This window comes from Impatiens glandulifera, chromosome 2 (assembly GCF_907164915.1).
Source record: "Impatiens glandulifera chromosome 2, dImpGla2.1, whole genome shotgun sequence".
Taxonomy (NCBI): Eukaryota; Viridiplantae; Streptophyta; class Magnoliopsida; order Ericales; family Balsaminaceae; genus Impatiens; species Impatiens glandulifera.
The window spans coordinates 44,098,483-44,111,631 of record NC_061863.1 but is presented as its reverse complement, the minus strand read 5'-3'; the positions used below and the strand labels follow the sequence as shown (position 1 = coordinate 44,111,631).

The following is a 13,149-nucleotide window of genomic DNA, read 5'->3' as shown; positions in this document are numbered from 1 at the left end:
GAACACGGCAATCGGTAGCAGAAGATCTGGACTGGGAGTTGACGAGCTTCAACACCAGATTTCTTTGCCCTACAAGAATAGCCAAAAGAGATATAAAGAAATAAAGAAACCATCTTTACAGTCTAGCATTTTCCTTTGATCTGATCTGATATGATAATGACATGGAATGGCACACAATGAAGGTTGCTAGGCTTATCATTCATGAACTACCCTTTTCTTTTTTCTCAAAGAAAACTTGTTATTGGTCTAATATATTTGCATGGACACTTTTTTTGTAAGCAATGACGCTTCTTTCCATTCAGCTTCATGCTTGAAGAGAAAACCCATCATTTCAGAAAGCATAAATTCCAGCTCATAAAGCTAAATGATGATGAAATAAGTCTATCTTGCTTGTTAAAGAGAATTATAAACAAATAGATGATGGCAGAATCTGGGATCACTAATCTTTCCAAAAAGAGACCCAAAACACACCACCGCCTCAGCCAAACAACCTTTACAATCTTGACTCAGCAATCCTATTTCCATTCAACTGACCTTATAAGTACATTTGCAGAAGAACTGGTCTCATTCATCTTCTAAACATGAATATCCTTTCTCAGCAACAATTTTACAGAAACCCATTGACCACATTGGAGAAAGGTTTTAGTCGTTCTATCAATGCAATTGAGTGGAAACACAGTAAGTGTTCAACCTTCTTCTCAATACGCATTAATTTTGTTTTCAACTGTTCAAACTTTAACCATGACTTCTTGGATGATGCGCAGCTCAAGTGGGTTTGAAAGGACTGGGGTTTAACTTGTCAACAGCAGTGAAGAGAAAATTGAGCTTGGGAGCTACAATTCTTCAAAATGGTGGATTGGAGAAAGTATTCAAAAGAAATTTCCAAGTCAGACTAGGAGAGATGCTTGTAACTGCTTCTCAATGTTATTTATCTACAACAACCGGTCCCATCGCGGGTCTTCTCTTCATCTCTTCCGAAAAGATTGCATTCCTAAGCGAAAGATGTATCAAATTATGCTCTCGAAACGGACAGTTTGTTAGAGCACACTACAAGGTGAGATCTTCTTTAACCAAACCCTTTTCTGATTCAAGGTTTCCTCGTCTTTTCAACGTGTTTGAACTGACGCATACTATATTATATGCAGGTGACGATACCTCTGGCAAAAATAAGCGAGGCCATTGAAAACAAGAACATCACAAGACCTAAAGAGAAATACATTGAGATTGTGACGGTGGATAATTTTGATTTCTGGTTTTTGGGTTTCTCAAATTATCGAAGAACTTATAAGAATCTTCAAAGGGAAATCTCCGAATCTAAAATATCAGAGAACTGCAATGTAATGTGATTTCAGCATATAATTTAACTCAAGATTTTTGTAACTCTGTTTTGCTATATTCTTGTATTGTATTTATCTTGTATATAACTTAATTTTTTATTGATTAATCAAACTTTCAAGAACAAGTTTTCCAGGGAAATTTGAGGAGCCTTACTCAAGTGAATTACCATTTTTGTGGGTCACTAATTTAAATATCGTCGTTTTGACTTTATTTTTTTTAAATGACAATTGTACCTTTGCGTAACGCAACCTGACATAACCGAATTTTTTTTTTTTTTCAATTTTTTTTTTCGTCTCGCGGTTGCTTGACGCGATTACGTGACGCAACTGAGGTTGCGTGACGCAACTGAGGTTGCGTGACGCAACTGAGGTTGCGTGACGCAACTGAGGTTGCGTGACGCAACTGGGGCATTTTCGTCCAAAAAATTTCATAATTAAAATTTTTTGAAGAAAAAAAAATTAAAAATTGCGTCACGCAACCTGAGGATGCGTGACGCAATAGGGACATTTTCGTCAGAAAAAAAAAGAGGATCACCAACGCTATTTAAATTAGTGACCCACACAAATGGTAATTCACCCTATCAGTAGGGTCATCTGCTCAAATTTCCCGTTCTCCACTAACTATTTAATTGGTTAATTGAGAAATTTGGTGGGTAAGAGTTCAAATTTAATAATATTTGTAAAAAATGACATTTTAAGTTAGTAAAAGGTTATTTTTGTCCTTAATATCTTTTTTTTGGGTTTTGGGTGTCAAACCCTCTCCATTTCTTATGTTCATCTTCTCTCCCTAAATTATCATCCCCACGATTTTCCAACTTTCAGCAGCGATTTCTCCCTCTCTCGCTGGGAAGACAGCCGGTTTCTCCCAACATCGGTACGACTCTCCAACTTTTCCCTCTCTAGTTTGAAGAAGACAATAATCATCGTGAAATGAGTATGTTAATATGTTATAGTTCTTTCGTAATGTATTTGTTGGTGACCTGAATACTATTGTTGATACTATAGTTGATATACTTGTCACTTTAGTTGTTTAATCACAATTATTTCGTGACAATCTTGTGTAGTTCGTGACAATCCGGTGTAGTTTGTCATGATCTTGTGTATTTCGTCATGATCTTTGTATTTCGTCGCGATTTTATATAGTATTATTCTATTTATTCACTGTTTTTTAATTATTTTCAATTGTTTGCAACTGCTCAAGTAATTATTTTCTATGATGGAGAGTGAAAAATTGTTGATTGTGTTAGTTCTTTTGTTCCAAATTCATCCCGAGGTGTGGCATGTTTTGTTGAGCATGAGCTTGAACTTGGTTTATTAATGAGATATATTTTAGGATTTAAAGTTTAGGATTTAGGGTTTCAAGATTATTAAAATTATATTTTCTTTGATATCAAGATTTCGTCACGATCTATACATTTTAGGATCTAGTGTACATTTTCTTGTAAAAGTCTTATATGACTTGTGTTACACCTCCATGTTGTGAAACTTTCCTCTTTATAATATTTTTGTTCATTTGTACCAGCTCTAACAAACATTGATATCAAGATTTTGTCTCGAATGGTTCGTTGGGAGTTGATACAAATGTTTAAAATTCTTATAGATCGTTGTGAATCTCCATGCTCAAATTTTGTCTCTCTATATAAAAATGTGTACATAAAAAGAAGTGTAACATAAAAAGAAGTGTGACATAAAAAAAATACAAAATCGTCACGAATACATACAAGATCATCAAAATATATATTAGATCGTCAAGAATACATACTATATCGTCAAGAATACATACAAGATTGTCAAAAATACAATTAATGAACAATAGAAGACTAAATAGGTCTCTTTGACAAGATCGTCATGAATACATACAAGATCGTCACAAATACATACAAATTAGCTAAATAGGTCTTTAACATAGATTAATTTGTTCTCGAGATCTTGTCTTAGTTTCATTCTTGACAATAATAGAATAATGAATATAAAAAAAATGCATGTCAAGGTTATCTATCTATCTATATATATATCTATCTATATCTATATATATATATATATATCTCTATATATATATCTATCTATATATATATATATATATATATATATATATATATATAATGATACTTAAATTTAAAAGTGTCCGGATTATCGGGAGAGCTGTAAATAATTTGGATATATATGTGAGAGTAAATGGATATTTGGGTCGGATTTTGGGTTGACCCGCCCATAAACTTAAAACAGTTAAAAATAATATTAAAAATGCTATATGTATGTTTCAAACTTGTAACCTAACAAAACAAGTACGACACTTTAACCAACTAAGCTAATAAGATTTTATATTTTAAATTTAATACCCAATTTGATGAATGTGTGACATTTTAACAATATAAGTTCAACTAAAAATCAAATCTGATTGTGATTGAGCCAAGACGGGAGTGCATTCTTGCAACTCTAGCCATTGTTCCTGATCTTGTGAAAAGAATTAGGTTGGGACAAGCTGATGATCCACAACTCACCTTATGGAAGCAAAGAGAGGAGAAAAGAGAGAAACTTTTGTATATCACTAAGAATAATCTCGTGTATCGTAGGAATAGGCTATGGGTACCATCTGTAGATTCTTTAAGGCAAGAATTATTGGATGAGGCACATACTACTCCATATTCTATTCATCTAGGAAGCACCAAGATGTTCAAAGATTTGCAGATATTGTATTGGTGGCCTGGTATGAAGAAGGATATCAGTAAGTATGTTAGTGAGTGATTAACTTGCTAGCAAGTTAAGATTGAGCATCAAAGGCCTACTGAACTTCTCTGCCCACTACCCATTCCTGTTTCGAAATGGGATGATATTGCCATGGATTTTGTTTTTGGATTACCTCTGACTTGAGGAAAATGAATGTCATCTGGGTAATTTTAGATCGTCTAACTAAATCGGCACATTTCCTACCTGTAAAGACAACTTTCTCAATGAATCAATATGCAGAGTTGTACTTGCAAGAGATCGTTAGACTTCACGGCATCCCAACCAGAATTGTGTCCGACCGAGATCCTCATTTCACCTCACACTTCGAGCTTACACAAGGGTTTTGGGATGAAGCTAGAATTCAATATTGCATTTCACCCCAAACATATGGCCAACCTGAAAAGTGATCCAAATCCGGGAAGATCTGTTAAGGGCATGCCTTATAGACATTGGAGGTGATTGGAAATCAAGGTTGTCATTAGTAGAATTTGCCTACAACAATAGTTATCAATCTTCTATTGGCATGGCACCATTTGAAACTTGATATGGGAAAAAATGTAGGACTCCACTGCATTGAGATGAAGTTGGAGAAAGAATGCTCATAGAACAAGATATGTAAAAGAATTATCTTGAGTTATTCTGTAAGTAAATTTTGAGGTCGAAATTTTTATAAGTAAGGTAGAATTGTTATATACCCAAGTTCACCTTTTCATATTATAGAAAGCTAGTAGTGTCAAGGGCATATTAGTTGAGTTTCACCCTTATGCGGTCACTTATAATTTGACTTAGGAATACTTACTGGAATAAATAAGGAATAAATATGCTATTATTATTATTATTATTATTATTATTATTATTATAAATAGGAATATAAAATTCTATGTGTCAATTATATTTGTGGGACATAATGTACAAGGGACCTTGTAAAAGAGATTTTAAATTATACTTAGGAATTATTACTGAAACAACAAGTAGAAAGGACCCATGTAAGGTACCTGCCAGATAATTAGGATAAATATAATCCTAATTTATTTCCTCTTTTAGTCACTAATAAAACCCACACATGTTATCATATAATTAAACCACTTGGAAGCTTAGAAACATTCCACCACAACCCAATTGTATGATTCCCACTTGCCTCAGCTACATGCCTTCCACCTTGACCCACCCTTACACCCAATTATCCTTCTTCATTAAAAATTCAGCTTTCTCTCTATATCAACAAGTCCTAAAAAGGAATTTTTAAGGAACCTTTTAAAAGCAACCAACATTTAGGAATTTTGGAAGAACAGCCAGCCTTAAGAAAGATCATTTCTTTATTTAATTCCGAAATTAAGGCAAGCTCTTTCTCAAACTCACTCCTAAACTCACACATAAATATGTATCTCTAGTATTTTCTATATAATATTCATATATATTTGGATAACATGTTTCTATGGAATAACATGGTTTTATTAACAAGCATGGTTTATAAACAATCTGTTTTTCCAAGTATGACAAGGTTTATCATGTTTTCCAAGTATGATAGGATTTCCATGATTGTTAAATATACACAGTTTTTATAAAACCGAAACCCTTATGATTTTTGAATACATGGTGGCACATTATTGATTAACAAGTATTGACAGAAATGGGAGGAGGCTAGCCAGCATGAGCTCTAGTTAGCTGAATCCAAAATACTGGCTGAATATTTATGGGACCAGAGTTACTAGCATGAGCTCTAATTACTGCTGCCCAACTAAATGATGGTCCAAACAGGTCAAGGGCTTTTAGGGTTGGACTCCTAATTGTGCCTAACCAAATACGGCTCAAACGGATTCCTTGCCTTCAGGATCAGCTCTGAAATGTGTAGGATCAAAATATGGCTCAAGATGTTACTATACAGGCCCCATGAAATCATATTTTCTAAACATACCATTGGTGCTTATAAATTGATTAACTCTTTTTAAATGATGAACATTTTTATGCATATGTCTCCCTTTTAAAATCAAAGCATTCCAGTATGTTTTAAACGCTTAATTGTTTGCTGAGTCATTAGACTCACTATGCTTGTGTGGTGTAGGTACCCAACCCTAGTTTTTATACACTTGAAGGAATGACGCTTGGAGGGGAGCAATCTGATGGAGTGAGTGTGGGAGGAGGGACCAATACTGCTGGACTTAGCTTGTCTTTTTGTATAAATACTTGGTTTATATTTATGGGTCTTTACATAATGTCTAAATGGATCATGTACATAAGACTTGTACAAAATCATGATATTTGTGATGGAGTATAGTTTAGTTTGTTGCAGCTTCTTTTAGCTGTAGTAAGAAGCATGTATATATGAAATATCTTTTGAACAGGACCTGTATTATATGGCTTCCGCTAATTATATCAATGTTAATAAATATATGGTTGAGAAATAATTATATTATATGAGTAAGGACGTTTCAGTTGGTATCAGAGAAATGATCCCGATCCTTAATACTTCTACACTCTTCAATGTTTGTAAGTTTTATATGATTAAATGTGATATTAGGACTGTGTTAGTACAACTAAGAAATTAATGATATGGGAAAAGAATTCAGCTTATACAGTTTGAAAATAGGTTAAGCCGATCTTAGGATATATATATGATTTTACATCTAAGGAAATGGGAAAAGCTTCGAAAGTCCCGTCTTCTGTAGCAACGGAGCATGACCAAAATACTCTTTTGACAGGGCTAATTGAGGCCTTGAAAGTCAGAATCGCCTTCAAGGTGAGCAGATGAGAGTAATACTTGAGGCTGATGGAAGTAATCATAATAATCAGGAAGGAGGTCAAGCCCATGTATACAAGGAATTCACTAGCTTTAAGCCAACAAATTTCAAAGGGAGCACGAATCCTATTGTTTTTGAAGAATGGATGCAGTCAAGGGAAATAATCTTTGAGTTTATGCATATTACTGAAGCGGAAAGGGTCAGGTGTGCCACTTTTATGCTTAAAGATGATGCGAGAATTTGGTGGCAAGGGGCTAAGGTAGCCCTTCATCTTAACACCATCACATGGAGGGAGTTTAAACAGTTTTTCTATGGAAAATATTTTACTTTAAGCACCCGAAACAAATTACCCCGGGAATTTCTGGAAATTAAGCAAGGGGATTCTAGTACAACAGACTTTGAGCATTGGGATTGTGGCTGTACCAGACAGGTAGTGCGCCGAATATCCTCTGATATTGTCTTGTACTTGAGAGATACAACGTGGGCAATTTGAATGATAAACACGTGCATGACAGTCTTTTATTTGTTGGGATCAACTGCTTATCAGATTGTTGAAAACGGTAACTACAGATGAGCTGAGTGAGAATCTAGTTAGACGCTCCTTCGGATGTCTAATCAACTTAGACGATGTCTAAATACGCTTCTTCTTTAGACTCGTCTAAAAGAGTTAGACCGCGTCTAATTGCGCTTCCCTTTAGACCATGTCTAAAGGAGTTAGACCGCGTCTAACTACTTCCCTTTAAACCACGTCTAAAGTAGTTAGACCGCGTCTAACAATGCGCACTCCTTTGACAACGTCTAAAAGAGTTAGACGACGTCTAAATAGACAGTCTTTTTTAGATCTGTACTTGCACAACGACAAATAACCTAACTTAGTTTTGTTCAAACCATAATATCAAAATTATGTTGTGCATATTCTTTTACGTTAATTAATTATTTCTTTATTAATTAATTTTCTCCTTTTTTTGTTTAATTTAACCCAATAATTTCCCCATTTTTGATGATGTTAAAACTTAGTTAGAACAATCGAGTTAAGAACACAAGTTCAATTTAGAATACAAACTTAAGAATTATCCAATGTATTTAAACAGAATTAAAAGTACATAATGTAAGATGATACATTTAAGATCCTTCCCTTTTAACTCTTGGAGTTACGTCTTGAAAAACCGATTCCTCGGTTAAAAGGTTATGCAGCCGACCTACTGCTCGACCACCATCACCACTGCCTCTATCTCCTCCACGACCGTTTCCACGACCACCTCAATCAGCCTGGCAGCTAGAAGGCTTTCTTTTGGATTGAGTGCCACGAGCGCTTGACCCCCTTCTACTGCTACGTTCCCCCATTTTACAGCATCGGAAGCCGCCTTAGCGGCCTCAACAGCAACATCCTCTTCAGCCTGAAGATGTTGAGCGACTGCATCAGAAGTTTCTAAACATTCAGCTTCCACATCCAAGTCGGTATTGACTATATAGATCAAAGGACCCTGCCCTTCCCTGAAGCGACTTCGCTACAATATCGTTCAGAATGCAGATATGGTATTTTAGAAAATTTTTCTTCCCGTTGATGTTAATCGGACCGCCTATGTCCGAGAAGAGAGTATGCATTTCTGAAATAGTCTCGGTCGGATTCACGACATCGAATGTGTGACCCTTCAATGGGAGTTTGAAGAACTCGGCGAATAAGGCTTCAGAGATAAAAAAAATTTGCACTGTTCACCGTCGTTTTGATCGAATCTCAAACAACTTTTCCTGGCTTAAAGAACTCTTAGACTTCCTCTTCATAGAGAATAAAAGGACCGCCGAGGAACTTCCTGAGGCTAGACGCCTCCAGGGTTTTAAACATATCAACAACGTCTTGCTGTTCATAAACATAGACAGATTTAAAATCAACCTACAAGATATTTTGAGTAAGAGAGAGTCTTCTTAGCAGACATCTTAGAGATTGAAGATGAAAATAGAGAAGAATTGTTTATGGTTTCTTTAGAGAGAAGGCATAGCACAAGAACAATTCTAGGGTTTTAAAAATCTCAACGAAGGTGTGAAAATTTCGTTTGGAGTGCAATATGTTCTTAAATAGAATTCGAACAGTCACGTATCCAAAAGACATCATTAGAAATAAAATCGTCACTTAATTTAAAAGCATTTTCCAAGATTAATCATCATTTAAAAGTCTTTCATAAAATTCCTCATAAATGTAAAATATTGCTTTAGTATGCATTTAGGAATATTAGTCATGTTTTTAACATTAAAAGACACATGTCTCAATGTTAACTGATATTTAGAAATATTTATCAGATTTTATTTTATCTAATAAATATATTATCTCTAAATAATTTTGAAAAAATGACTATTTTTACTATTTGAGCGAGAAATAAAAGTGACAGCGCATAAAAAATAATAGTTGTCATCAACTCGTCCGAAGATGAGACGTCTAATGACACACGTAGTTAGATGTCTATGTTATTTGCATGCCTTGCGTCTAAACTGGGTAGACGTCTTGTTCGGACAGCGTCTAAACATGCACGTCTACAGACATCTAGCATGCATCTGTTCGGACGACGTCTAACTACGTTCGTCTACAAAAGCTTCAGACGTCTGTCTAGCATATAGACGTCTAACCAAGCTTAATTTTCAAGTTGCTTAAGAAACAACTCGTCTAAGTACATGGTTTCTTTAGACGAATGATCTAATCAGTTCGATTAAGACATCCGTCTACACACGTTTTTCCAACCGCCTTAATCAACAAAATTTCCCCTCAATTTGTGCATTTTTAATTAAAATAAATTAATTGAGGTCTACAAGACCCAAAACATTTCTAAATCAAGAAAACTTAGTCTCGGGGAGTGGCTTCGTGAACACGTCTGTCACTTACTAATTTGTTGGAACATATTCTAGACGAATATGCTTCTAACTAACATGCTTCCGGATTCCTCCATGCAACTGACTTATTGTAACTATAAAAATACATATTTACAACTTTTTGGTACCCACATTCGGGAAATTTGACGAAATGACCCTAAAGATGAGGTTATTTGACCTGGTGGTCGCTAATAATTTTAATTGCTTTCGTGGTCACTTATATTTTTTTGGACGAAATTACCCTCTTTGCGTAACGCGAAGGGCTTCGCGTTTTGCGAAGTGGAAATGTGTGAAATGTCCAGATTACCCTTACTATTTAATATAACATCGCCTATTTTTTTCATTTCTTTTCTTCTCCTTCTCTCTCTTCCCGCTCTTCTCATCCTTCTCTCTAAACTAGGCTGTTGCTGCGGCGACGATCGGCGACGACGGCGAAATCCACGACAATGAGCTCCACGATGAGCACGAGCACTGTTCCACTTTGGTTTATGCATCTTCGAATTACTATTGTTTAGGGTTTACTTCCCGTTTCGCGAAAGGCTTCCCGTTTCGTGAAGGTGTTCCCGTTTCGCGAAGGGCTTCCCGCGAAGTATTAATTAATCATTTCCCGTTTCTAAATCAAATCATGTTTTTTATTGCAGCTGAAGTTTTCATTTTCTATAATGGAGAGTGGAAATTTGATGCTGATGGAATATTGTATTTTGATGCCTCTTCAATCAAAACATTTAATTTACCCCAAAGTACTCGTTATGTTGAATTAGTTGATAAACTCTATGATAGACTTAACGTGCAGAAATCTACATACGATATAGTGCTGCAAGTCAAGTATGATATTTCGAATATCACAAATCCAAAACCTGATTTTATTGATGAAGATGGAGATTTGAACACATATTTATCATGCTTGATTTTGGGTCGAACCGTCTCACCATTGTGTGTCTCTATAGTAGAGAAGTCATCATTTACTAAAGAAAATATATCACTATTTACATACCCAACTCAAGAAATATACTACCACCACATTTTACTTAAAAAATTGTACCACAAGTTGTACCCTCAGATGTCTTTGTTGAAAGTCAAAATGAAGCCGGAGAAAACTCTTTGCCTCACATCCCACTTACTCGGGACTTGCATGTTAATACTAGTGCAAAAGCATCAATACCTATACCAACTAGTGCAAAAAGATCATCAATGGGTACACCAACTAGTGCAAGAAGATCATCAATGGGTACACCATCTAGTGCAAGAAGATCATCAATGGGTACACCATCTAGTGTAAGAAGATCATCAATGGGTACACCATCGACAGACCCGACACCCGACAGACACATCACCGCCAGACCCCTCATTTGCGATGGCATTAACTAGTGAAACCGTATTGGAAGTCGGTGCGTTGTTTGAAAATAAAAAGAACTTCAACTTAGTCTATATTAATATGCGATGACCAATCATTTTTAATTCAAAGTGGAGAAGTCAAGAAAACATCTTTGGTATGTGAAATTTTTGGATGAGACATGCAAGTGGAGCTTGCGTGCTGTGAAAAGTAAGTTTTCTGAGATGTTTGAGATCCAGAAATTCGAGCAACAACACTCATGCTCAGTTTTGTCGAGGCCAAAGAAAAAAATGCAAACCCAGTATGGGTTATTGGGCAGTGCGTGAAAAGCAAGTACATGGACCATTATCATAACCACTTGCCTAAGAAAATAATTGAAAACATACAGACAACTTATGGGATATTTTTGACTTATAATAAGGCATAGAGGGCAAGCAAAAATGTTTTAATAGCGGTGCGAGGAACGGTAGAGAAATCCTATGGAATATTGCCATCATACATTTCCATGTTGGAGAAGTATAATCCAGGTACCATAACTGACATCCAGACAGACGAGCTCGACCACTTCAAGTATATGTTCATGTCCTTAGCCTCTCAATTATGGGTTTCAAGGCCTTTTGTCGTCCTGTATTGTGCGTTGATGCTAGTTTTCTTAAGCACAATGTGGGTGGTCAACTATTGGTGGCTATTGCATTGGATGTGAATGAGCAATTATATCATGTCGCATTCGGCGTTGTTAATTCAGAGAATAATAACTCCTGGACTTATTTTATGCAAAAACTGAGAGACGCAATTGGATTAGTTGATGATCTCGTTTTCGTATTCGATAGACACCCAAGCATCGCCAATGCCTTGTGTGCTGTTTTTCCAGAAGCAGACCACGGTGCGTGCACATATCATATAAAGATGAATATTATGGCCAAATTTAAAACTGATAAATGTCATGTGAAGTTTGATTCGGCTTCTAAAGCGTACACTATCCACGAATTTAATCGATTTTTTTGACAAGATCAAGGTTAAACATCATAAGATTGCTGGCTATTTGGAAGAAATTGGGTTACAAAGATGGAGTGGAACATTTTTTCTCGGTAAGCGATATAATCAACTCACAAGCAATTATGTTGAGAGTTTCAATAGTCGGAGCAGGGAAGCCAGAAAGTATCCCATTTCAGAAATGGATGAGTATTTAAGATTCACAATACAACATTGGTTTAACGATAGAAGAGAAAAAACGTCCAACCACGAAGAAGTTTTATCTCCAAATTATGAAAAGTTATTACGTGAGGGATTCGAGAAGGCCAAATTCTATACAGTCCAATCGCTTAACCGATTCGAGTTTTATGTGCATAAAAATCAGTCTCATATTAAAGTCAATTTGAAAGACATGAACTGCACTTATAGAGTATTTGAAGTTTCGGGTCTTTCTTGTACGCATGCAATGGCTACTGCCCGTAGCCGGAATTTGGTTTCTTATGACTTCTGTTCAAGGTATTATTCAGATCACATGTTCAATCTGTTTAACCAATTTATAAATCGTTATATTTTCCATGCACACAAGTATTACACAACTGAATGTTGGATAAATGCATATGCGGAGACATGTTATCCTCATAGTGATGAAGAAAATTGGGATGTTTCTGAACATATCAAGCAACGCTCGTGTCTTAAACCAAATGTCAAGGTTAAGAAAGGCCGACCACAAACAAAGCGTAGGTCTTCCCAAGGTGAGGTCCGTAAGGTCCCGAGACGATGCAACTCATGTGCTGGACTAGGACATAATAGGGCAACATGCAAAGCAGTGATGTCTGCACCATCTACTGCAAGAGCATCATCATCTAAGCATCATGAGTCATCATCTCAATAGTATGAACCTTTAGCTTGAAAGATTATTATGGTGATAAGTTGTAATATATGTTGTTAATTGAATTGAATTATGGTGGTTTGGTTTGGGATAAATTGTAGTATATGTTGTTAATTCATGTGGTTTGGGATAAGTTGTAGTTCATGGGCATACTAATCATAGTATTGTTCCTTAGCGAAACGGGAAGCACTTAGCGAAACGGTAAGCACTTAACGAAATGAGAAGTACATAGCGAAACGTGAAACACTTAACGAAATGCGAAGTTAAAGTTAAAGTTTAAAGTTAAAGTTTAAA

The 13,149-nt window shown here is 35.7% G+C and overlaps 1 pseudogene; it reads left to right on the top strand.

Moving 5' to 3' along the window:
- The first annotated feature begins 576 nt into the window (after positions 1 to 576).
- LOC124927882 lies at positions 577 to 1,349 on the top strand (annotated as a pseudogene).
- The last annotated feature ends 11,800 nt before the right edge of the window (positions 1,350 to 13,149 follow it).